General features: G+C 34.6%; 1 long non-coding RNA gene across 1 annotated transcript in view; it reads left to right on the top strand.

Moving 5' to 3' along the window:
* The window catches only part of LOC121139485, a 42,707-nt gene that overhangs the window by 21,666 nt on the left and 254 nt on the right, over positions 1-20,787 (top strand). The window lies entirely within an intron of this gene.

The raw sequence follows: 20,787 nt of genomic DNA on the forward strand, positions 1-20,787 counted from the left end.
CCTGCTAGTTGGCAGTCCTTGCTGGAATGAAAGATAATGACAATAACAATTTGTAATGATTGTTACATAGAAAGCTCTAAAAGACTTTGTTATCTTTGTAAAGATAACTTTTCAGAAAAGTAACAGTAATGCAACTGCATGTGAAGGTTGTGTTATGGTTTTAGGCTAGTCATTTAACATTCAAGGTGAAGTGCTTACAATTAGGAACTAGTACTAAAATAAGTTTCTATACAGTTTTTGGATGTGTAAGGGAATTTTGGTATAAGATGGAGTCCAGTAGAGTTCTCTGAAGTCCTTTAGTTAGAGTAAGTATAGATAGAGGTTACATTTCTTTTTTTCTATTTTTTCTAGCTTTTTAATTAAATTAGAAACAATCTTATTGTACATATCAATCCCTGTTCCCTCTCCTTCCCTCCCTCCCATGCTCCCCACCAAGCCCCATCCCATCCCCTTTCTGCTCCCCAGGAAGGGTGAGTCCTTCCATGGGGAATTATGAAAGTCTCTCACATCATTTGGAGTGGGGCCTAGGTCCTACCCTGTATGTCTAGGCTGAGAAAGCATCCATCTATGGCATTTTTCAAAGAATTAACATACAAGTACTCTTCAACCTCAAACCTCTTCAAATAGACATACATTCTAGATCACTTACAAGGTAGGAAATATAGAGACTCATATATTCTCTGATTATACACAATTCACAAGGCTGCCTTTTTTAGTGCTTATTATCTTTGGATTCCTGCATTGACAATGTGATAGATTCTTTCAAAACTTATGCGTTTAGTTTCTCTTGATCTGTATTTTTATTGTTGTTTTCCTACCTCTTCTACCTATGTCTCCCTATGTTAACCTATAAGTAATTATTTATCCCTGTATCCACCTATTTCTACTTGTTTCCATGCATGTCCATCCATGTATAACTATGTCCACCTATGTTTACATATCTCAACCAAATCTACCAAAATCTCCCTATATCTACTTACTTAAACCTAAATCTACCTATGTCTGTATATGTCTGCCTATTCTACTTGTCTCTATATACCTTAATTATGCATATCTACCTTGGAAATTTTACTAATATTCAGTAATTTCCTTGTGTTCTTTCCACTTCCTCATTAACTTCTGTTTTCATCTTCATTCCAGTCTTACATTTGTTTCATTTCTGTCTCTATATTTTAAATCTTCCCCTTTTCTCTATGCACTTGTGTGTGGTTGATGCTTCCTCCTGACATGTAACTATATACTCGTAGATTTCTGTGTGAATGTTGGGATGGACCATGCCACAGTGCACTTGTAGATTTTAGAAGACAACTGGTGAGAGTAAGATGTGTTTCTCCACCTTTACCCTCTGAGGCATCTCATAAACATCAGGCTTATGTTTTAAGAGGAGAAGCACATTTAAAAATATTAAATATTTACTTTCACAGAGTTCAACATTTAGTGACACATTAAAAATTACAGATTGTAATACTAAGTTATTATACATAAAATTTGTGGTTAGTTGTTCACTTCAAGATACATCAGGGAAATAGAGTAAAGGATTCTCATGTCAATTAGGTTTTAAGAATATCACTACTTTGTAAGAAATTTTGGAGCATTTCACGATTTCATAGGTAGAGAGCATTAGCATGTAAACACAATCAATTACTTTATGTCTAAAACTCTAAATTTTTTATCCTATTAAAAATACTAAAACCTAGATGCATGAGTGAAAGATTATGATATTGGAAACAAAACTATGTTAATATATCTCAAGTAACCCTGGAGAAAACTTGTATTTCTGATAGGTTCCATGAAAGAGCCTTCTACTTTCTAAGTCAGAAATAGCAGGTCCTGGTACCCAAAAGATTCTCTAAGGTATTGTAATTCATTACTTTAGGTTTGTGTAACATTACCACATCAGTCAATATTGTGAGCTTAAACAGGGATGCTACATGATGCCATAGTTGCCATACCTCACTGGTCTCATTGATTTCTTTTAGATTTGCTTTTCATCAAAAAATATTGTAATCATAGTTACTAGGAGATGTAACAACTGTGCTTTATAATATAGACCCAGAAATACCATTAGAACATGAATATTTTCTAAAATTATAGAGAAAAAATACATAATGTCAACAATGGTACTAAGTGCTTGACAGATATTGAACATGAAATTAGGATTTGCTCTGGAGATTTTTGGACCATCTCATGAAATCTAAGCTGACCTCAAACTGACTATGTACCTGAGAATGACCTTCAACACAGGATCTTCCTGTTGACAGCTTCCAGATGCTTGGAGATGAATTTATTTAAAAGCATTAGGTAAAATACAGCACTTACACAGAAAGTAAAACCCTCTCCTAATAGAATTTTGATTTTCCCAGAAATTCTTGATTTAGCATGATGATAATACATAAGGACCATCAGCCCTGAAAACATATATATATGTAAATTTCTCTATATGGGATGAAAAGTAGTATTTATATATTTGGAAATATATATATATGCATATATATATATGTGTGTATGCATACACGCATAGTTTTATGCATATATTATATTGTTATGTGTATACTATTTATGTATATCCTATATTATTAATAACTAATAAGAGAGTCCATGATTTTAAAAGAAAGCAAGGAGTAGAGAAAATATGGGAGGGGCTAGAAAGAGGGAATTTTAGCATTATCCAGAATTAATAAAGTTTTGAAAAGTATGAAGCACAGTGATCTTTATTCCAATATTATCAATCTATTTTATAATAGTTCACTCATATTTTAAATATACTTTTCATGGCTTCAACACTTTATTAAATGTAATGTGTCATGAAGCTTAATGTATATTTTATTATGAACACTTTGAATTTGAAAATAGAGACGTAAATGACCTGTTGATTCTCATTTTCAATCTTTCAAATGTGCCATGCCTCCTAGACAGAATGTGATGTTTTAACTATTAATATTATTATTATACAAATATAATAGCTACAAAGACTTTTTATATAAATCTTAATCTATAATGAACAAAAACATAATCAAAGCAGTTTGACATGATTAAATACCAGATAAACTGATTTTAAAATTCCATATAATAAAAGGGAAACCCACTCTGATTTAGCACCCTAATTTTATCTCACCTTTCTTCCATGACACATGGTTCCTGATTATCAGGCTAACTTAAAGCAAACTCATCCAGGACATGCCATGGTTCACTGCAACAATAAATTTATGGAGGATACATTCATGCTGTGTATGAAGAGAACATATCTACTTCATAGTACACCTTATTTTTCAAACTGAAGAAAATAAAATTTAACATTTAACATGATTGATTGTATACTAGAATCAGTTTTCATCCAATAATATAATTCAATGCTGAAATTTTGTTTAAAATACCATTGCTTTACTTTAATGACCTCTGGCTTGAATGTTCTTTGAGACATGTTATTTTACATTTAGTTCCAAAATTAAATCATTGTTATAGATTTAATTGACATTTTAAGATTACATTCCTTGTTTTGGAAATACCAAGGTATAAGAAGAATATATGATATATATGAAGACATGTACTGGGAAAGCTAAAGCTCAAATTGATATATTTAAAACAAAAAAGTTTTTTTATGTTTCAAATTTTAAAATAAACATGTTAATTTAGTTACCATCACAAATTTTTACAATCATATTTACTATCTTCCAAATAATTGATATATTTGCCTCTTTCTCATTTACCAAATAATATTTGGAAAATATGAGTATATGTATTTATTGAGGTTAAGAATTCTTAAATGTTTTTGGTAAAAAGGGCAACAACAATAGTTTTTGCTTAATTATTTAATGCTAAACTATATTTACATAATTTTTCACATACAGCATCTTTTTATTGATAAGAAATCTATACCTTTGTCCTTTGCTGGCTAAGCTATTTGGGTTTTACTTACGAATATTAACTTCATAGTTCAAAGATTTCTAGTTGTTTAAACATATTGACTGGCTCATTTTTAAAGAAAACCTAGAAACAATTATGGTACACTGTTTCTATGAAATCAAATGAAGAAAGTGAATGTAGTATATTACATTTGTTTATGTGATGTCATTTGTAACTGAATGCATTGCTTATGGTACTAAGCTAATATATTTGAAAAACCCACAAGTTTTTGAAGTAACAATGCAAAAAAATCACAAAGGAAAATCCAATTTCACTATCTTTATCTTAGTTATGTTAGTAATGCTCCAAATACAAGAAAGTAATAAATAGTAAATAACTGTGACACAAAAAATAAAATTTACAGTAAAATAATTTTACTACCCATACATAGTGGCAAGTGGTGATATATTAGATCATTTCTAAGAGTGACATAGCTCTTTTGTTTTTGTTTTTGTCTGTTTTCTAAAGAGAGAGAAAGAAGGTGTGTAGTTGTAAGAGTAGAGAGGTGGGGAGGATCTGTGAGGACCTGAGTCAGGGGAAACCATGACCAGAACTAAGTCTACAAAAATACATTATTTTCAATTGAAATGTAAAAGAAAATTCATGTCCTCAGGCTTAACAGCAAATACCTCCTCTTGCTTAGCTGTCTCACTGATATCGTTTGTTTTTAATATGTCTTGGTGTATTTAAATTTTTCTTCTTTGTACCTAGTAGGTAGACACTGTGTGTCCTTATCACAGTATGTACAATTTAAATATTTGTGAGATAAGGTGTCAGTTCTATTTGAAATACACATTTACACTCTTCTGATTTGTCCTAAACTAATTAATTCTCTCCTCTGATAATGCAATAATTGCAGCTTTAAAATCATTTTGCTTCTTTCTTTCCTAAATTTTTCTTCAACTGCTGTTTATAAACAACAATATATTCACAATATGAAATCAATATGTACACCTTGATTATAAATAGCAGAAACAGCTGACATGAACAAGGGGAGCTCTTGGACAGCATGGGACTAATCTGGACCCCCTGATTCTGAGAGTCAGTGAGGAGGCCTGGGCATCCTATGGGGCCCTGTGCAGTAGGTCCGTGTTTATCCCTGACATACAAATGGACTTTGTGTGTCCATAACACAAGGAGGGATGATTTCTTAGTCTGGACTCCTGGGAGAGGGCCGGGACCCTGCCCTGAACGAAATGACAAACTCTGGATATCACCTATGTGGAAGGGAGTGGGAAGCTGTGAGGAGTGTTGGGGGGCACGGGAGGAGGGGAGGGAGAAGGAGCTGGGATTGACATGTGGAGCAAGCTCTTTTCTCTAAAAAAATGTAATAAAAACAATAAAAAAGAAACTGACCAGAGATTAGCTACTAATGTAAGACTTTGGAGATGGAAAAGGCTTTGTATCATGCATGTCTCTCATGATAATAATAAAAATAGATCCTACTGCCTCACAAAAAATATGTTGCAATGTATTCTATATATCTATATGTACTATGATAAGTTGCTCAATACACTGTTTTCCAAAGCACATAATTCCTAAGTAACAAAAGTTGAACCAAAGGAAGAAAGCTTTTAAATTAAGTTTCAAGATGTGAGTTTTGTTTGCGACTATTTTAGCCATTGATTTGTCTTTGCTTATCAACCCTTAGAAAAATAAGCATGCACATGTGTGTCTACCTCTTGTACTTCAGATTCTGTGACATCATGTACCATTGATATTCAGGATGTCCTTGCCAATACCACAGTCCTTTAATTACTCAAGTTTTACATTCCTTATCTTTCTTCTCTATCCCTTTCCCTCTCCATCTTTCTCTCTATATCTGTACATCTTGCTCTCACTACAGCATACTCTAACACAGGAATTATGTGGAGGGTCCTGTGCATGCTAAGAAAGTACTGTACCATAGAGCAATCCCTTTACATTTTACATTTTTCCTTGTCTTTAAATCTTAATTGAAACCTTTTAATGCTCCCTGGTAGGCCTTGAATAGCTAATCTTTGCATCTCAGCTTCCTAGGACTCTGTCATTAAAGGTATATGCCATCAGAGCCTGCTGTAGTAAATGTCAATCCTTTGACCTACTTATTCTTTAATACTGCCTTGGATAGTATAATTATTTTGTGTATTATGTGAATTTACGACTCAGTTCGTATTCATTCATGAAGTAAATATGTAGATATTTTTACTGGCATTGATCTATGAGTCAAAACTTCAAAAATTATATCATTGCAATACTGAATCTCTGAGTAAATTTCATAAATTTATTTAATGTATTTTACAGTTTCTTTAATGTGTCTCATAGATATTTCTTGTAGATATATGTTATAAATATATTTTGTAGATAATTCATTTATAAAGCTACTAATGTAAATATTAATGTGAATACTTATTGAGTTGAAAATCTACTTTTTAATTTTTCCTATCTATGAAAGTAGTCAGATATGTATGTTATTCTTTTAGTATGTAAACACTATGTAAGCTCATATATAATTAAAGAGAACTTTGAAATATTTTTTTCTTTTTGTAATATATTCATAAATTCACACACAAGTAATTCACCAACAGAAGCAAATTTACTTCTTCTCTCCAAAATATGTGTAAATTCTATTTTCTCTATTATTAAATTCGCTAGAGTTTCCAATACCATGCTTTAAGGCAGTAGTGAAAGGTAAGCTCTTTTCTCTTTTGCTGATTTTAGCAGAAAATCTTTGTGTTTTTCCCTGCTAAGAATCATGTTTAGAGCCAAGCATGGTATCATACACTTATAACACCAGTACTCAGGAGATTGAGGCAAGAAGATCAAAAGGGTAATTAGGTTCCACATGTATTTCAAAGGATAATGGGAGATGTCATTCTGAAATCTGTCTCTTATTGGTTGTTGAATAAAGCACTGTTTGCCAATAGGGAAGCAAGATAGGTGGGACTAGGAGTCGAGGAGGATTCTGGAAAGAAACACAGGGAGCCACCATGCAGCAGCCACAGGGGTAAAAAGTCAGGACCCTTTCTGCGGTAAGAGAAATACTTAGATTAAAAATTATGAGGTAAATATTTAAGTCAGAGATAGCCAGGAGGAAACCAAGCAAACTGCCAACAGCTTCATAAGTAATATAGTGTCTTGTGTGATTTGGGGACTGCAACTGTGGAAGATCCCAGGTGGACGGCAGGGAAGATTTCTCTCTACAAAAGGAATTATATATTCCTGAAGATTCAAAAACTGACATTCACAAGTGAAATAAAGCATGTAACATTTTTTCTTTCTAGGCCTTTCTTACTTCTTACAGAAAGTTTGCCTCTATTTGTGTCTATATGCTTACCATTCATTTTATTTTTCTTAACAACTAAGTAATATTCTACCATGCAGATGTACTACATCTTCATTACCTATTCACTAGTTAATGCGCATGTAGGATGTTCCCATTTCCTTTGTATTTTGGCTAGAACACTGGTGAATATGGATAGATAACTATCTCTATATTAGGTTAGGTAATAATTTGAATATATAACCACAAATGTTGTAAGTATAATATATATATATATATTTCTAATTTTTGAAAAACTTTCACACTGACATCTATAACAGTTTCCACTCTCACTAACAGTAAGTAAATGTTATCCTATCACCACCATGCCAAAATTTGTAGTCATTTCTTTTTGTTTTATATTAGTGCCTTCCTTCCAAAACTCAAGGATTGCTGACGAATATGGAGTAGACAGCTTGTAAGTAAAAGGAGAAGGAAACAGTATTTTCTGAACATAGCAGAGGTGTTGTACACCATAACACAGCAATCCAACAGCATGCCTAAGATCTATGCTAACTTAAGTCAAACAAAATCCTGGTACAGCAAGGGAAACCCAAGTTGGTCCTAACGAAAATGCTATTGGCAACTGATTGCTGATGGGAGAGTGTGAGCTATTGTGTTTTAGGGATGCCAATATGAGATGCAGTTGAAGACCACACATCCAAGAAAATATAGGCAGCAGCAACTGTACTTCATGAGATGGCTTTTAATTAAAGCTTAGTGGGTAGTAAAGTGTTGGAAAACTAGAATTCTGCATGCATATGCTTTTTTTTATGTGACACTTCATGAGCTAACCATGCATCAGGCAAGAGTTTTCTTAACTTAGAATTTTCATTTATTTAGGAGAGATCAATCCTTCAAAATATGTTCAGGCGTTATGATATTAATGTCTCAAGAAAGGATCTTAAAAGTTAGGAGGTGATGTTTAATGGCATAAGGTGCCATTTCCCAAGTGATCAATAAAAATGATGAAAAATTACATCCGGTAAAAAAGATTGTAGGAATAGAAAATATGACTGCAATTGTTTATTCAGGTCTTACATCTTACTGGATTCCATCCATGGATCATTTTTTTTAAAATTCCCAATTAATCAATAATATGCTATGCAGATAATGAACATAAAAGTGATTTAGAGAGACTGTGTAAATGTCATAATAGGATGCAGATAATAAAGGATATATTTTAAACAGTCTATCTCATTTCAAAAGCTTACCTCTTTTTTTAATTGTTTTTTATTTATTTTTTAGTTTAAATTTAGATAAGATACAAGGTTGCTTCACAAGTCAATTCCAGGTCCCTCTCCCTTTCCCTCCCCTCCTCCCGTACCCTCCCCCCAACCCCCCCATTATCCCCTCATTTCCCCAGGGAGGGTGAGGCCATCCATGGGGGTGTCCATAGCCTGTCATTTCATATAGGGCAGGGCCTAGACCCTTCCCCAAGAGGTCAGGGTGAGAGTGCACCTCACATTGATGGATGGGAGTCCAAAGTCCATGTATACTCGGGATGGGTACTGATCTGCTGCCCAAGGCTCAATAGATTACCTAGGGCTCCTCACTGACGCTCACATTCAGGGGGTCTTGATCAGTCCCATTCTGGATTCCCAGGCTGATGCCTGGGATTCAAGAGTTAAACTTTGTCAGGTCAGCTGTTTCTGTGGGTTAAACCAGCCCAGTCTTAACCCTTTGGTCATCAGTCCTCCCTCTCTGTTACTGGCTTTCTTGAGTTCAGCTCAGTACTTAACCGAGGGAGTCTGCTTCTTCTTCGATCAGCCTCTAAATGAAGTTTCTGTTTCCCAGACTCTCTGGCCATGGGATTGTAGGCTGGCACTCCCCACATCTGTCTAAAATCCATATATGAGAGAGTACATGCCATGTTTCTCTTTTAGTGACTGGGTTACCTCACTCAGGATGGTATCTTCTAGTGTCATCCATTTGCCTGCGAATCTCAGGATTCCATTGTTTTTTTCTGATGAATAGTATTCCATTGTGTAAATGTACCACATTTTCTCTATCCACTCTTCGGTTGAGGGACATCTAGGTTGCTTCCAAGTTCTGGCTATTACAAATAATGCTACTATGAACATAGTGGAACAGACATCTTTGTTGTATGAATGGGCATGTTTTGGATATATGCCTAAAAGTGGAGTTGCTGGGTACTGTGGAAGGTTTATTCCCATTTTTCTGAGGAATCTCCATACTGATTTCCAAAGTGGCTGAATCAGTTGGCACTCCCACCAGCAATGGAGGAGTGTCCCCCTTTCACCACATCCTCTCCAGCATAAATTGTCGTTGGTGTTTCTGATTTTAGCCATTCTGACAGGAGTGAGATAGCATCTCAGAGTTGTTTTGGTTTGCATTTCCCGGATGGGTAAGGATGTTTAGCACTTTCTCAAGTGCCTCTCAGCCATTTTAGACTCCTCTATTGAAAACTCTCTATTTAGTTCTGCAGCCCACTTTTTAATTGGGTCCTTTGATGTTTTGGAGACTTGCTTCTTGAGTTCTTTGTAAATTTTGGAGATCAACCCTCTGTCAGATGTAGGATTAGAGAATATTTTTCCCATTGTGTGGGCTGCCTTTTTGTCTTGCTGACTGTGTCCTTTGCCTTACAGAAGCTTCTCAGTTTCAGGACGTCCCATTTATAAATTGTTGATCTCACTGTCTGTGCTAGTGGTGTTATGTTCAGGATGCTGTCTCCTGTACTAATTCATTCAAGGGTATCACCCACTTTCTCTTCTAAGAGGTTCAGTGTGGCTGCATTTATGTTGAGGTCTTTGATCCATTTGGACTTAAGTTTTGTGCATGGCGATAAACATGGATCGATCTGCATTCTTCTACATGCTAGCCTCCAGTTATGCCAGTACCATTTGTTGAAGATGCTTTCTTTATTCCATTGTATATTTTTAGCTTCTTTGTGTGTAGGTTAATACCCGGGTTTTCAATTGGATTCCATTGGTCTACCTGTCTATTTTTGTGCCAATACCAAGCTGTTTTCAGGACAATAACTCTATAATAGAGCTTGAAGTCAGGGATGGTGATGCCTCCTGATATTGCCTTGTTTAACAGGGTTGTTTTGGCTATCCTGGGTCTTTTGTTTTTCCATACAAAATTGAGTATTGTTCTATCAAGGTCTGTGAAGAATTGTGCTGGTATTTTAATGGGGATTGCATTGAATCTGTAGATTGCTTTTGGCAGGATTGCCATTTTTACTACATTGATTCTACCTATCCAAGAGCATGGGAGATCTTTCCATTTTCTGGGGGCTTCTTTAATTTCTTTCTTAAAGATTCAAAGTTCTTGCGATATATGTCTTTCACTTGTTTGGTTAGCATTACCCCAAGGTATTTTATGTTGTTTGTGGCAATTGTAAAGGGTGATGTTTCTCTGATTTCTTTTTCAGCCATTTTATCATCTGTATATAGTAGGGTTACTGATTTTCTTGAGTTGATCTTGTAGCCTGCCACTTTGCTAAAGGTGTTAATCAGCTGTAAGAGTTCCCTGGTAGAGTTCTTTGGGTCATTGATGTAAACAATCATATCATCTGCAAACAGTGAAAGTTTGACCTCTTCCTTCCCAATTTGTATCCACGTGACCCCCCTTTGTTATCATATGGCAATAGCTAGAACTTCAAGTACCATGTTGAACAGGTATGGGGAGAGTGGACAGCCTTGTTTTGTTCCTGATTTTAGAGGAATTGTGTTGAGTTTCTTTCCATTTAGTTTGATGTTGGCTGTTGGTTTACTCTATATAGCTTTTATTATGTTTAAGTATGTCCCCATTATCCCAGATCTCTCCAAGACCTTTATTATGAATGGGTGTTGGATTTTGTCAAAGGCTTTTTCAACATCTAATGAGATGATCATGTGAATTTTGTTTTTCAGTTTGTTTATATGGTGGATTACATTGATGGATTTTCATATGTTGAACCATCCCTGCATCCCTGGAATGAAACCTACTTGATCGTGGTGAATGATTGTTTTGATGTGTTCTTGAATCCGATTTGCCAGTATTTTATTGAGTATTTTTGCATCAATGTTCATGAGGGATATTGTATCTTTGTGTGGCTTGAGGATCAAGGTTATTGAAGCCTAATAGAAAGAGTTTGGCAAAGACCCTTCTGCTTCTATTGTGTGGAATACTTTGAGAAGAATTGGTATAAGCTGTTCTTTGAATTTCTGGTAGAATTCTGCACTGAGGCCATCTGGAATTGGACTTTTTTTGGTTGGGAGACTTTTGATGACTGCTTCTGTTTCCATTGGGGTTATAGGTCTATTTAAAATGCTTATCTGTTCTTGTTTTAGTTTTGGTAAGTGATAGCTATCCAGGAAGTCATCCATTTCCTTTAAATTTTCGAATTTTGTGGAGTATAGGTTTTCAAAGTATGGCCTAATGATTCTCTGGATTTCGTCGGAGTCTGTTATTATGTCCCCCGTTTCATTTCTGATTTTGTTAATTTGCATGTTCACTCTCTGCTGTTTAGTAAGCTTGGACAAAGGTTTGTCTATCTTGTTGATTTTCTCAAAGAACCAACTCTTCGTTGCATTGATTCATTGTATTGTTTTCCTAGTTTCTACCTTATTGATTTCAGCCCTCAATTTGGTTATTTCCTGGCGTCTACTCCTCCTGGGGGAGTTTGCTTCTTTGTGTTCTAGAGCTTTCAGCTGTGCTGTTAATTCTCTAGTATAACTGTTCTCCAGTTTCTTCATGTGGGCACTTAGTGCTATGAACTTCCCCCGTAGCACTGCATTCAAAGTGTCCCATAGGTTTGGGTATGTTGTGTCTTCATTCTCTTTGAATTCTAGGAAGTATTTAATTTCTTTTTTTTTTCCTCTTTGACCCAAGGATGGTGCAGTTGAGCATTATTGAATTTCCATGAGTTTGTAGGTTTTCTGCAATTTGTGTTGTTGTTGAATTCTAATTTTAAAGCATGGTGCTCTGATAAGATGCATGGAGTTATTCCAATTTTTTGTAGCTGCTGAATTTTGATATGTTGCCAAATATGTGGTCGATTTTTGAGAAGGTTCCATGTGGTGCTGAGAAGAAGGCATATTCTTTTTTATGTGGATGAAATGTTCTTTAGATGTCTGTTAATCCTAGTTGGGTCATTACTTCTATTAGACCCTTTGCTTCTTTGTTGAGTGTCTGTCTGGTATTCCTGTCTAGTGGTGAGAGTGGTGAGTTGAAATCTCCCACTATAACTGTGTGGGGCTTTAGATGAGATTTAAGTTCTAATAATGTTTCTTTTACGAATGTGGATGCCATTGTATTTGGGGCATAGATGTTCAGGATAGACACTTCATCTTGGTGGATTTCACCTGTGATGAGTATGTAATCACCTCCTTCATCTCTTTTGATTGATTTTATTTTAAAGTCTAGTTTCTTGGGTCCACTTGATTGAAATATTTTTCCCAACCTTTAACTCTCAGGTAATGTCTGTCTTTGAGGGTGAGGTGTGTTTCTTGTATGCAGTAGAAGGAAGGGTTCTGTGTTCGAATCCATTCTGCTAGTCTGTGTCTTTTTATGGGTGAGTTAAGGCCATTAATATTGAGGGATATTAATGACCATTGATTGCTCATCCTTCTTCGATTTGCAATTGTTGTTGTTGGTGGAATTCTGTGTGGAATTTCACCCCTTTGTTCTTTTGGCTGTTGGTAGAGAGGGATTCTCTAATGCCTATGTTTTTCTGGTTGTAGTTAGATTCCTTGGGTTGGAGTTTTCCTTCCAAAATTTTTTGTGGGGCTTACCTCTTAGATACATGTGAATATGTAGCTGCTTTACTATGTTTTTGCCATTGATGTGTCCTCTAAATTCTACCATGATTACAAAATTAGTCACATAAACCTTTACAATAGTTTTATGATGTAATACATATTTCATTTTATTTTAGAAATGAGGAAACTTTCACTTAAATAGAAGTTCAACATGAGATGTAATGTGACATCTAGTTCCATATTTAATTTCTTAATCTTTATCTATTCTGACTCCCATGGGGATTTCCGTGCCAGTAAATAGCAGTAACCTAATTTGTTGAACAAATTCTGTATCCTAAGTACAATTTTAAAAGTTTTAATATCATCTACAAAGAATGATTAAACCATAAACTTTTTATGGAGGATTTAATGAAACGTCAGAATAAAAATATTAACTAATATTCATACATGACACATTTACCTCTGATTTCTATGCTGTCATTTGTCTAGTACCTCAATATACTAGGGCCACAGACAATCACAGTTATAAGTATTATAAGAATTCCTGTGAATTATCATATTATGTCTCCAGGGCACTGAGTGCATATTACATTCAAATTTGTTTAAGAGTTGGCATTAGAAATCATATAGAATCACATGTCATCTGGATCTTGAAAGACAATTAATCATGCTATGCTTTGTCCATGGATGTGGTCCAAATTCCACTTATAGATGCCATGAATGGTGGATTTTTCAGTGCAGATGAGATGGCCATGTTGCACATTTCCTTCCATAGAAGAGGAGTGAAAATATCATAAACAAGTTAAAATAGAGGACAAACATCCTTTCAGTGATTCAGACAAGCTAATTAGGTGTTTCAAATATTTCACTGAATTTATTGTGACCACACCAAAAGATGAATACTCTGAAGTAAAGAGATACTCCATGTACTGCATAAAGTAGCACAATTTTAAATGATCATTTAGGTTTAAGATACATTTGTCTTCAACTCCTCCATGAATTTTTTTACCACAAGGTGATACTCATTGTAGTCAAGCTGATCACTGATATATCTCTAAGACATGAGTTATTGTTTGATTGAAGTCAGTAGTTACTCTTTGATTTAATCACTAAGACACAAAGTAAACTACTACAATATTCCCAAGTGGTCATTCAAGCACATTAGATAATTCTAAAAAAAATTTTACATCCATTTTTCATGAACAATTCATATATGCTTGACCCTCTATCACAAATTCATTGTAGGCAGTTCCAGAATTGAGGATGAGAATACACTGTCTGCTAAGTAACGAAAATAAAACACCCTTGTGTGTTGTATTATGTGCCAAAACAATGGTTAAATTATCTGGTTCATATTTTAATCCTCTTATCAATTAATTGAACAAATAGTTTGGCACTTATTCAATCAAATAGCACTTCCTAGGCAAGCATATATACCGGTACATATGCAGTCTGTCACCTATATTTTGATTATAACATACATATTTTTACCTGAAGTTGGTGATAAACTTTATTAGCCATATAATTTTGTATTAGTGCTCACATGTATCGATATATTTTGGAATCGGTACATATAAATAAAAATAATTTCCTCAATCTGGAAGAGTATCTGTCCAATAGTTAATTGAATCTCTCACATATTGAGTTTTGTTGTAATTTCCTTGTGGAAAGTCACAGTTAATTCCACATTAGTTCATTTCATTTGAAGTGGGTCTCAACACAACATATAATTTCTGAAGTAAACTCCTGACTCCATTCTTCACTAAAAACTTTCTTTAATTTTTAATTATATCAACTCTCCATTTCTTTTCCTTCCCCCAAACTCTCCAAAATACCCTTCCATGCTCTCTTTCTATTGCTTGGCCTCTGTTCTCATTCATTGTTACATGTATATATATATGTATACATTAATTCCTAAATATAATCATCTTAGTCTATATACTGTTACTTGAATACATGTTTTTAAAGAAGAACATTTACTTTTGGATAACCAGTTGATATTTTCTTTCTTGGGAAAGACTAGTTTCTTGCACTCAGCATTTCTTAGTTTAATAGGATTTTGTGTATAGCTGTAGTCTTATGGGATTTCCTCTGCTCAGTTTGATATGCCTGCTGTTATTATCCTTGTTCAAAATATATTTAGGGAAATACTGTCTTTTATTTAAATGCAAATGTATTAAAAGAAGTGCAAACCATCCTGTTTGACATTAATGGGAAAAATAAATACTTCCAAATTTAGGCAGGACATACTAATGATCTGGAGGTGTAGATTTAAATACCTATTTATTTAGATAGGCCTAGAAAAGAAAGAAGTAGGGAAAGACCTTTACAAGAAAAAGAACGTCCAAAGCTGTAAGCTAAGTGTGACCTAATAATATTTTACACTGTGTAAAGATGTGTCACTTTGATAAGTTGAATGGAGACCTGAGTGTCCAATAACTAAACAAAACAAATAATAAATGAGCTTTCAGGGAAAAGAGAAAATAATAGGAGATGAATCTTGACTGTGGAGAAACGCCATAGGACATGGATGAATAACAGGAGATGGGAGATGAAAGGGAGGTTAAAAAAAGCCATGAGGCAAAACACAGATTAATATAAATGGGTTAATTTAAGAAATAAGAGATCGTGGGAAACTCTAAACTATAGGCTGAGCTTTCATAATTAATATTAAGTCTCCGTGTGATTTTTTGTGAGCTTCTGGCCCAAAGAAAAATCTGACTACTCATTGCACCCAACAAAAAACAAAGATTTTTTTGCCTGGCTTATGTACAACACATAGTCATACTTGCATTAATATAAATATGTATATTACTTTTGAAAGTTAATGTGTTTTCAGAGCAAGCAGACCAAACACCAAAGAAAATATATGGCCCAGATGATCTAGTCTTTCAGAGTGCCACTGTCACAGATTCCTCAGAGTTCTGAATCCAGAACAGCTTCAAGACTGCTAGCAGAGGATGTCCAGCCTCACAGAATTTCTATGAAGACGACAGATAAACCTTATGCTTTACCATTGCATAAAGACTGGAAAGCAAATATTATGGTTAGTTTCTCAAGGACTTGACAATTATCTCAGTATTCTCAGTGTTCCCCAAAGATGCCATCATTCCAAGATAACAGAAAGCAATATAGAAAACATGATAGCCACATTCCCAAGAGGCGGGGTTGATGGGTTTGTTCATTTGATGGATGTTTGTCATCTTTTAGGGGTTTGGTCACAAGTTGTGATTGATGATGGTCAGGAAGAAAATTAGTTTGAAGGGTCTTGCTCTGAAAAGTAAGTTGAAGATTCAGAAATGATACAACAAAAGAATAGATTATTATGCCTGCTTTCAAACTAAACAGCAACTACTAGTCTCAAATATTTTACATTCATATGGATTTTTTAATATTGATACAAACTTATTTTTGTTGTACTGTATATGTGTTTCTACTGTCATTTAAGATATTTTGCATATTGATACATATGTAGTTATTTTTCTTGTTATGTTTCTATTTTTTAAGGTTTTGTACCTATGCAGATCATTTTAAAATGTGATGTTACATTCTAGTTTTTGAAATCTACCTAGGATAATAAAGAAATACAGCTGAATAGTTTTCTTTAAAAATCAAAATTATAATCATGTTTGATATAATACCAAAGTCATAGAAATATATACTAGTTCAACAGCTGATCTTCAAACACCTTTGAAGGCCTACAGAATATGGCATTTAAAATGTTGCAATAGCATAAGGCTTTGCATGACTGTGAGCTATATCTGCTCTAGCAGTACCAATCTACTTCAAAGAATAATCATGGACATCAAAGAACCTCGATATGGAGTTTTCTTTCTTTGTGGCAAATGCTAGTCATTTCGGGGAAAAATAGCTGCACTAGACTTCTGGCTGTATGCTGTTCTAACAGTAGAAACAGGACGCAAATGAAAGTGACTGTGTAAGTTTCCAAAGACAAGGTAAGATGAGAGACAAAAGAAAGAAAAACAAAACAAAACAAAACCTCTTGCTTCACAGAAAAGTCTGTTAGATATTTGGGGTCATAGATCAAAGATTGATGCCTCAGCATTGCAGAGGAAGTTTCAGGAGACTATCCAGACAGCCAGATGTGTCTATCATTGTTATAATTTTAGAAGCTGCTTGGTCAGCACTTCCTCCTGTTAACTCAGGTAGTATTATACCTTTCTTGGGTCTTTGATGTATTTGAAGATGAGATGATTATAGTTAAAATTTTCTTTATTACCAGATTCATAAAAGAAACTCACAAAAGAGATATAAAATATATAAGGTTGAGGGAAATAAAAGCTTAAATTGTTTACGAAAATGTTTTGATGTCAAAAAAAGACTGTTTTAAGATGGCAATACCAGTTATGATAAAAATGGCTTAGGTATAATACCATAAATTTATGAAGGTAATTTAGATAATAAAGTGTTTTATCTGAATATTCCAAATCCAAATGAACTAGATATTATATATAATTCTTTATTATGTTAGAGTTTGAACTTTTCCTTTTTATTTATACAAAAAGGGAAATGCTGCTGAATATTCCTTTACACTGTGTAAAGATGTATCACTGTGATTGGTTTACTAAGGACACTCTCTCAGCCAAATACACTGGAAATAGCCTAGGCCCTGCCCCAAATGATGTCATAGACTTTGATGATCCCCCATGGAAGGCCTCATGCTCCCTGGGTAGGATATGGGGCCAGGGTGGGGAGGTAATTGGGGGACATGGGATGATGGGAAGGAGAGGGAACTGGCATTGATATGTAAAATATGATTGTTTCTAAGTTAAATAAAACAAATAAAAATAAAAAGAGTTGAATGAGGCAGGTAGTTGCGAGGCAGGAAGCGGTGTAGGAAGGACTTTTGGGTAGAGAGTAAATGAGAGAACATGAAACTTGGCAGAAGACAGGTGCCAGCAGACAGAGAGGAAACAAGAGGTTCAAGATGGAAGAGTGGTAAAAAGTCTCAAAGCAAAATTTAAGTTAATTTAAGTTATAAGAGCTTGTGAGGCAAGCAACACCACACTTTCATAATTAATTAGCCTCAGTTTAGTTCTTTATGAGCTGGTGGCATATGGAAAAAATCCATCTACAGATAAGGTCCTTATGTGTCTGGAACTTCTCATGAATATAAGCCCATAAATGTTCCCACTCTTTTTCTTTATTTTTCTTCTCTGTTTCTCTTCTAATTTATTTTTATTTCTGTTGTTCCTTCCTTCTAATGTATGCTACTGTATGAGGAGACTTTATATTGTTAAAACATTCTCATCAATGAAATACCATAAGATAACCAAATGCTCTCACTGCCCATGTTTGTGTACTTGAAATGTATTTGGAAAAAAACAGCAATGTGATTGTGGCATTGCACAACTTCCTGTAGAGCATAGAAATGGCATGCAAATGCATTACACATTTAAAAAGGAATAAATATGATTCATCAGAGAAACACACTGAAGAATTAAAAAACACGTGATCATCTTGACATAGACAGAAAAACAATCTGACCAAAGATAATACGTGTTCATGATGATAAAAAAAACCCAAAAACTCAAAACAAACTATGTTTACTATAGGGAGAGGAATGTGATCAATCTGAAAAAATATATAAAGGAAAAAATTACCAAGAAAAATAGCAACACGACTGACTTTTTCTACTTTTTTGTTAAGAAAGTGTCTCATGTATTCCAGAATGATACAAATATGATCATTTTTCTATTTTTATGTTTTTTAAAAAAGTTATTCTTTTCTAATTTTCTTATTAGTTCTTTGAGAATTTCTTTTTTCTTCTCAATATATGTTTTTATTTAAATTAGGAACATGATTTCTTCACACGTCAGTCCCAGCTCCCTCTCCTACCCCTCCTACCTTGTTCCTCCACCAGGCTCCCAGCCCCCCACCCAATCCCCACATCATTCCCCAGGGAGGATGAGGCCCTCCTTGGGGGGAATCTCTAAAGTCTGTCATTTCATCCTGGGGAGGACCTAGGCCCTTCCCCATGTGTCCAGTCTGAGAGAGCATCCCTCTATTTGAAATGGGCTCTCAAAGATCACTCATACACCATGGTAAACACTGATCTACTACCCAAGGCCCCAGTGATTTCTGTGGCCTCCTCCCTGGCACTACATTCATGAAATCTGGATAAGTCCCCTGTTGGCCTCTCAGCCATCAGTCTGGCTGAGAGCTCCCTCTTATCTGGTCAGCTGTCTTTGTGGGTTTCATCATCATGGTCTTGACCCCTTTGCTCATCACTCCTCCATTTTTGTCACTAGGTTCCAGGATTTCAGTTCAGTGTTTAGATGTGGGTATCTGTCCCTGCTTCCATCAGTCCCTGGATGAAGGCTCTAGGATGGCATATACGGTAGTCATCAACCTTATCATCAAGGAGGGGCTATTAGTGTAGTCTCTCCACTATTGTTTAGTTTCTAATGCTTTGGGCTAATATAAGTAGAATGCTGAAAGTATAAAGATGTTCTGGGGCAATGTAATAAGTTAAAGTATATGTAGTGAAGGCCCATCTTTGAAGGGCAAGAACAGAAACAAAAATGATAACTGATGTATCAGAAGAGAATTACTACTTTTAGGCAGGAACAGGAACAGACTTGATAATGTTTATAATAGCCTGCATTAAGACTCTCAATGAGGAAAACTGCTTTCCAGTTAAAATGCTTGTAGAAATTACTGATGGGCATCTCTGTTTTTCCAACTTCCTTTTCCCTCTCTTTTTTCACTTTTCACAAATAGTGCTGAACATAGGAGTTCAGATGTTGGGTTTTATTTCCCAATCATAATCTCCATTCAGATATCTCAGAATGCAAGAGTGGAATGTGGCTAGGGAACCCTAGTAAACATCAAATCTAAAGAGAAACATAGAAGGATCTGTAACAGTTTTGTTTTGTTTCTCAGCCTATAAAACATTTCCCACACATTTGTTTATTTTTTCCATCTTCAAGCAGCAATATCAGTTTTTGTTTTGTTGGGTCTTATATTATTTTGATTCTTGTATCAGTGAATGAGTTCAAGTACTGACATTCACCCACACTGAGTCCTGCACACTCTTTTATATTCTTCAATATTCCCTAAAGATACACAGATGAATTCTTTGAGATGAATATGACTTTTATAATGGATTTCTTGAGAAAGAGGTTCAAAAGGGAGTTGACAGGTTCCAATAAAGCTAGTACTCTATAGGCAGATGAGAAATGAACTGTTCATTTCTGGACTCAGAGAGGTCTCTATAATAAAATAGCAACAAAATAATTATAGTATATATATTTTTTCAGGAAAAATAGAGATAGATATTGTATTTATAGACTCTAAAGTTATATTGTAACTTAGATGTAAAACAAGATTCTAATTTATACTCATTAAAGAAATTTCTTGACTAGATATTCATACTTTAAAATCTTCATTTTGTACAACATGTTATATAGTCATATTAGAACCTGGCCATTTACCTAAACTATACTCATTTCCATTACCCACATCAGAAGTAAAGTTCAATAGTAGATGATCTAACAAAAAACTCACCAACAATAATTCTTAATTTATAAGGTTTCTTTTCACTCATGGAGATAATCCTGCTGTGAATAGCTTCTCCTTCATTTTTATATGTAGAATATTAAAATACTTCACTATAGATGTTTTAATTTTTGCTTTGAATGTTAATAAAAGCAGGTCTTTGATTGTACCTTGGATGATGAAATGAATCATAAAATCACCAGTGTCAGGCCCTAAGAAATAAACTCTGACCTTAATTCTCAGATTTTCATAAACTAAGGTTTATGTTAGAGAGAAATTCTCATATAGAACTGGGAAAAATACATTTTCAGACATCAAGGTAACAGTATATGAAATCAAAATGAACTCAATGAA

Source organism: Mesocricetus auratus, unplaced genomic scaffold (assembly GCF_017639785.1).
Source record: "Mesocricetus auratus isolate SY011 unplaced genomic scaffold, BCM_Maur_2.0 Super-Scaffold_15014, whole genome shotgun sequence".
Taxonomy (NCBI): domain Eukaryota; kingdom Metazoa; phylum Chordata; class Mammalia; order Rodentia; family Cricetidae; genus Mesocricetus; species Mesocricetus auratus.